The 7,361-nt window shown below is 43.7% G+C and overlaps 1 protein-coding gene across 4 annotated transcripts in view; it reads left to right on the forward strand.

The window, feature by feature from the left end:
• PLD1 (phospholipase D1) overlaps positions 1 to 7,361 on the forward strand; it is a 134,008-nt gene that overhangs the window by 88,397 nt on the left and 38,250 nt on the right. The window lies entirely within an intron of this gene.

The following is a 7,361-nucleotide window of genomic DNA, read 5'->3' on the forward strand; positions in this document are numbered from 1 at the left end:
GCAGTTAGCGTAATGGCTATGTCGCTGGACTCCCACGTAGTCGACTGCGGTTTGTGTCCCGGACCCGGTGGCTTAGAACTCACGCTGGGCATGTGTGCATGCATGCCCAAGATCTCGAGAGGAGAATGGAGGAGAAGGGATTGCGGCGTGACCATCCCCCTTGGGGGGTGATTTCTTGCTTTCTGTCTCTCTGTCTCTCTCTGTGTGTCTGGCGAGCACACGCGCCCTATACTGAAAACCTCTCCCAAAAAGAAAAAATAAATAAATAAATAAAGGTTTGAGCAGAAATAAATGAAATAGAAAATAAATGAACCATACAGAAAATTAATGAAAGCGAATGCTGGTTCTTTGGAAAGATTAACAAGATCAACACACTATTGGCTAGACTGGTCAAGAAGAAGGAAGAAAGAAACCAGAAAAATCAAATACATGATGAAACAGGCAATATTACAACAGATATAGTAGAAATACAAAATATCATTAGAGGATACTATGAGCGACTATATGCCAAAAAAAAACAAGAGAACTTGGAGGAGATGGAGAAATTCCTGGATGCATATAATCTACCAAAATTGAAGCAGGAGGACATAGAAAACCTGAATAGACTCATAACAAGCCAGGAGATTGAATCACTAATAAATAACCTCATGACAAAGAAAAGCCCAGGTCTGGGACCAGCAGTTAGTGTAATGGCTATGTTGCTGAACTTCCACATACCCAATCACTGTTCTAGTCCCAGACCTGGTCACTTAAATCCATGCCTGGCACATGTGTATGTGTGCCCAAGATCCCAGGGGGAGAATGGAAGGAAAGGGATTACAGAATGACCATTCCCCCCACCCAGAGGGTGATTTCTCACTTTCTTATTGTCTCTGTCTCTGTCTCTCTCTCTGGGAAGCTCACATGCCCTCAGGCAAAAACTTCTTTTTTTTTTTCTTTAAAGAGGTGAAATCTAGAACCAGACAGGGTTAATAATGCTAGTTCTGGGCCAGCAGGTGGTGTAGAGGTTAAGCTGCTGGATCCCACATGGCTGAATGTGGTTTGAGTTGTGACTCGGCTGCTTTAACATCACACTGGGTGTGTGCCCAGAGTCCCTAGAGGGGACCAGCAGAGAAGGGATGGTGGCATAGTCATCCCTCTTTGGGGGTACCCTCTCGTCACCCCCCATCTCTCTCTGACAAGTGCACGCACCCAATAGCAACAACATCATCAGTGCTGAATCCAGTCCTACTACGTACTATTACTGCAGTAGCCGCGGGGCCTTGGGAAAACCTACCTCACGTCTCTGGACACATTTCCTTCAGATGCAGAACACAGATAATAATAGCTGATGGCGTCTGCCTCGTGGTACAGGCGTGATTGTAAATATGTGGATGCATACGAAGGATTTAGAACAGAGGACACCAATCTGTGTTCTATCGAAAACAAATTTCATACTTTCCCTAGTGTGTCAAAAGTTTGCAGCAGAGAAGTTGACGTTTCTTTGAAAAACTCATCAGGCTAGTGATAGAAGCCTTTATGCTATATAGTTATTGATATGGGAAGAAGGGGCATTTGTCATTACAAAGTAAATTATCGATAATATTCAAGTCATTCTGTCATTTGCAGAAGGCAACCCAGCTTACTGTATTTTATTATCTTTTAATACAAAAACATTGAGTGCACACTACTGGTCATTCCACAGAGGGGGGATGCAGCCAGCCAGGGCCAGGGGAGCGACCTCAGGTGGAAGGGAGGCTGTGTCCACCACGCGAATGTCTGCTTCTGAGAAAGCCACCCAGCTCTGAGAGCGGACCTCAGCCATTTCCACTGTACTTTGAAAGTCCTCTTGAGTCTTTCCTGTTAGTGGTAGCCATTCTCAAAAGCCATCCAAGAGCACCCAGAAAAGACATTGCGAGAGAAAGTTCTGGTGTGGGAGGAAGTGAGAGAGAGGATTCCGAAAGTGCTTACACAGAGTACATGAGAGGCCTTGTTTTCTCACTAGCTGGAATTAACCAGGGTCCTGAATACTCTCATTGCCACTTTAGGCGCATTTTCAGATCAGAGGGTATTTGTCTCGTCTGTTGAGGTGGAAGAAAACGCTTGATGCCATGTTAGCATCAATGTGGAACAATCCTTTTTATTAAGTTGGGCAGCGTCTAGTAGAAAGTGTCCAGTACAGTGAGATTCCTTGGAGAATCTTGCTCAGAGTCCCTGTCTGTATTGAAACAGCTCCCCCGGAGTTACGTCTTCCACCCTGCTTACCTGAAAGGGAGGAAGGCTGAGAGGGGAGAAGGAAAAATGAGAGAAAAGAGGGAGAGGGGGGAAAAAAAGAAAAAAAAATTACAGGCAAGCGAAATGACCTCCAGTCACATTACTGGAAAACTTTGTTTCCTGTATTTGAAATAAATGTCAAGTAACACCGAAGAACCTATTCAGTTTTAAAGGATAGTAGAGTGTTTTGTACTGATGGGTGTGAGAATGAAGTGGGCCGTGGGGGTAGATGGAAACATTCATTTGCGTGGAAGTTACTTACCACGGGAGTGTTTGTCACTCACGGCCCAGGTCTCCGTGCAGGGACACTCGTACATGAGTGTGGCTGTGGGTCTTGGCTGGCAGAAGCTGGCTGGAAGGAGGAGGCGTGGTGCCTTCTCCACACCCAGTGTTTTGCTAAGCTCTTTGTGACCATCTCTACTGTTCATCAGCCTATGAGCAATGCCCCTGTTTTACGGATGAGGAAGCGAAGACCTTGAGAGGCTAAAATAGCAGTGAGCAAAGTGGCGGGGAAGAGACTCAGTTCTAAGCACCTGGTTGTGAGAGTTCAATGTGAAACGCAAAGCCTGTTGTAGAAGGACCTAGGGTGGTGTAACCACTGAGGCTGTAGCTAAGCCAGTGTGTGTCCTGTTTGCCTTCTGGTACCATCTTTCATTGCTAAAGCCCCAAGTTATGATTCCCAAGAGCCTCTAACTATACATTTTTCTTTTGCTAGAACTTCTCTTCAATTTCCAAAATTATCCTTTTTCTTCTCCTTAAGTCTTAACATTAACTTTTCCCTTTTGTTCAGACAAAAGAATCTTGCTATGTGAATAATTGCACATTGTGATGGGAATCGCTGACATAGCTAGAGGAAAGTGGTAATTAATTCACGTTGGCTAAATTCAACCACAAGCAAAGTGATGTATAGTGATTAAATGTATAAAATTTAAAAAATAAAATTTAAAAATAAAGCCATACTTAAGAAAAGAAAAGCGGTAATTAAAACAAAGAGTTGGATAGGAGGAAGCAGATTCTCAGACTCGGTCAGCCCCTCATGTGCCTGGCCCCTGTACCCAATGCAGATGCGAAGAACAGGGGCCATAATCCTGGCCCCTCCTTCGCACCTGCCCCACACCACTTGTGAGCAATTTTCTAGGCACCACGGAGGCCCTGTCCACTTTTGCTTATTTCTCCCACAGTCTGTTATATAAAATGATCTCCTTTGACTTACTGGTTTACTTATTTTAAACCTTCAAATGTTTCTAGAAGAGGAAACATTTGCCATTATCCTTCACAGGAGAGATGGCCAAGACGTGACCTTGGTCTTCCCCTTTCATGACAGTCCTTGGTAGTCAACCTCAGATCTCTTCCCTGGTGTGCCTGTTTCTAGAATCCCCTCTTCAACATAGCCATTCAGAAAGTCACTCTGAATCAATTAGACTTGACCTGCAAGTTGACACTCCTAGTTTATATTGTATTTTATGTGATCGAGTTCATGCACTCTTTGAATCACAGCAAATTTTGAGCTTGAGAAAGGAAAGGAAGTGTAAGATTTCTGGATTCCGGGGGAAGCTGAGTGGTTGTGTTACCGTGTAGGCTGGGTTCTAGATGGCCTACATGTTTTTACAGTAGACATACATGACGCCCGCTGAGCGCCACTTTCCATTCTCAGTGACTCTGTGTCCCTTACACCTTGTTTCTTCACAGCAGCTTTGGGAGGGTGGGGCAACGTCTCCTGAGCAGTGGGGGAGACGGGGCCTCCATGATACCAAAATGCCTTGTCTGAGGAGAAAGTGTTAGTGAGTTCAGAGCCGCAGCCAGACCCCAAGAGTGGCAGTCTTCCCAGGGCGCTCTGGAAGCTGGACATTGTTTTCAGAGTTGAATGGAATCAGGTTGTGCTGTATAGCTAAGGCTCTTCTCAAGGTAGTCTACGTGTTCAAGGCCATGCTCTTGAGGAACAAATTTCATTATTTATTGAATTGGACAAAGAATTGAAACTTTGATTTGTTCAACCTTTGTTATTCCTACTTATTGAACAATCATGCAGCTCCTTGAAACTGACATAGAATCAAGGTATTTTCCCAGTGTGCATCCTACTTTTCTGAAGAGTTTTCTTCTGTGATATTTGACATGCTTGTTCACAATTAGTTTTCAATTTCACTACACATATTTATCTGTTTGAAGTAAATGCTTCAAGGGGGGATATTTTGTGGTGAATCTTCCATTACTGGTTATGCTAGGTACCTCATACTAATTAAAGAAATGATATTATGGAGGAGAGCATCATCACTGATTTTTTAAGGAAGTGCTATTTTTAGATGTAATTTTAAAGTTATTAATTAGAGCAAGAATTTTATCTATTTTTTAGATATAAGACTGGTTATGTGTTGGATCATGCTATGTTCCTGACAAGTGTGGGATCATTCTTTCCCCTTTATTTTCAATTTCAATTGACTTCATAAATGACAGCATTCATTTTAAATCAAGAACAGCATTTTTTTTTTTAAATTTACCAGAGTGTGTGTATGCTCACTGGAGAAAAACAGAAGGCAGAGGGCAAGAAAGCCCCCCTCCTATGAGGCATGGTCTTGCTACAATGCCTTCTCTTCCATTTCTCTCTCTGTTTAGGACTCTGAGCATGTATTGTGTGCTTCCTGTGTGAGTCTTTCAAGCTGCTGAGTTTGGGACTCAAACCTCAGCCGTACAGAATCCGACTCACGTAGTCACAAGGCCACAGGCTGGCCCCCAAATCTGCTTTTGTAGTGTTTCTTCTGTGAGGTCATGCTATTATTTAAGGAGAGTCAATAGTATTTATTGAACATCTGTTCTATGCTAACAGCATACTTCAATACGAGTAGAATGCTAAAAAGCATGACATGACAAATACTGGTTTTTGAGTGTTGAGAAAGCCTTCCGTGTTTTCTAGTCCATCGTCCCATACACAACCACCGTCCACTCTGCAGCATCTTCAATGGTATATGCCACAGCGCAAATGGTATCTTTTAATGCTCTAATAATAGCAAAGACTTATAGACCACTTAACAGGTGCCAGGCCTTCTGCTCCAACTTATTTACACACACCAATTCATTTCATCCTTTCTGCAGCCCTATAAAGTAGTTACCCTGCTCATAGGAGAAAAGCTGAGTGAGACACAAAGAAACTTGACACGATCAGTTCTTGATAAGTAGTTGAGCTAGGCTTCAAACCCAGGCAGTCCTGTTCTGCATCTCTGTGTTTAAGCTATAGTTGCATGTCTGAGCCAGAAGCTCTTATAATCCAGGTGGGAGCAGGTGAGTGTCTGAACACGGATGCCATGTGAGTGATGAGAAAGGAGTGGATCTGCGAAATCCTGTAAAGAATAAACAAAACCACATAAGTGATTGGATTTACTCCAAGGAGAACAGACATGCCGAAGAGTCCCCAGAGATCACTAGCTCATTTTATTTTATTTTTTTAAGAGAGAGACTTTTGCTATCAGGCACATGCATTTGCCACAGAGTCAAAAAGAGATCGAGAGAAAGAAAGTAAGAAAGCGCCTCCCCAGGGAGGATATCCATGCCACAATCCCCTCTCCTCCATTCTCCTCTTGGGATCTTGGACGCACATACACACACACGCACACACACACACACACACACAGTCAGCATGAGTTTTAAGTCATTGGTTCTGGGACTCAAACCATGGTCACTTACGTGAGAGTCTTTAAAGGCTGAAAAACCAATGATGTGCTCCCTGGTTTGTGCGGTGTTTGATATGTGAAATGGTCTAGAGAAAACTTGAACTCAGAGCCTCGATCTGAGCTAATGGGGTCAACTCCAAATGACTCATGTGACACACGGGAGGTGAGGAAATGGCAGCACAGACAGTGCGGCGTGGTGGACACACATAGCATGTGGAAAGAGAAGAGGCAAATACAAACTCTGGTGCTGATGCCAACATCGTTGTGACACCATCCAAGTTATTTCACTTCTCTGAGCCTCAGTGTCCTTTCCTGCAATTGGTTTCTTGTTATTGTCACAATACAGAAGTCTAGAGTTGAAGTGGTACACCAATGCTCGGATTGCTAATTAAAGACAGGATCAAGGTTATCTGCCTCACCCAAGCTGTGGCGGTTCAGGTTGTACAGTGCTGGAAGCCACGTGGTCAGCCCTGAGTTTGGAACCTGAGTCAATCTGAAATATGTCCTGCATGACCAAGAACTTGACTAGCTGGAGGGCTGGGGGAAGGGAAAGGGATTCTAGTTTGAGGAGACCCTGTCAAGAGGGCCACTCCTTCTCTCAGTTAAATGAACTTTAAAAAATTATCATCTATACACACCAAAATTAATCAAGATTTTTATAAAGTGATTACAAGCCTAAGTGAACCATCTTTTAAAACGTATTTCTCTGAACAATATTTATTTGGGAGCAAGAATAATCACAGTAAGTCAGAGCCGGGATGGTCATATGATAGAGTCCAAGTCAGTATGCTTGGAGAGTAAAACTGGATGCTATTAATAAAGGCATTCAGAACAGCCATATTCTGGTGTAATTCTGGGACTGTCATAGGAAAAGAGTACAAGTGGTCGCCCTCCTCACAGCCACCCAAAGAGGTACTATATTTCTCAAAGGTCTTTGTAGAAATCACATCTTCTGGTTTCCAGTTCGTTTTTTTGTTTTTCTTTTAAGAGAGGTTTTTGCTATAGAGCACGTGCACTCACCAGTGAGACAAAAAGTGAGAAATCATTCTTCAGCTGCCATCTCTTCTCCTCCCTTCTCCTCTTGGGATTTTGGGCACGCACACACATACTCCTGGTGTGACTTTTAAGCTGACAGGTCCAGGACTTGAACCACAGTCCACTACATGAGAGTCCAGCAACATAACCGTTATGCCATCTGCTGGTCCCCTGGTTTCCAGCTTTGAATGAAATCCCCTGCGGTGGGGAGGGTAGACTGGGACAGGATTTCCAGCCAGGCCCTTTTCGTGGACGTCCCTCCACACTCTCTTCCACAGTTCCCAGCCCACCTTTCTCCTACTCTTCCTGGACTGTCCATGACACTCAAGCCACTGGGATCGTTTGCTGGTTTAGAAGAGAAAGGAGTGTCTTATTACTTGAACATACCTGGCATCGTCTCTCTTGTCTTAC

This window comes from Tupaia chinensis, unplaced genomic scaffold (assembly GCF_000334495.1).
Source record: "Tupaia chinensis unplaced genomic scaffold, TupChi_1.0 Scaffold000430_1, whole genome shotgun sequence".
Lineage (NCBI taxonomy): Eukaryota > Metazoa > Chordata > Mammalia > Scandentia > Tupaiidae > Tupaia > Tupaia belangeri.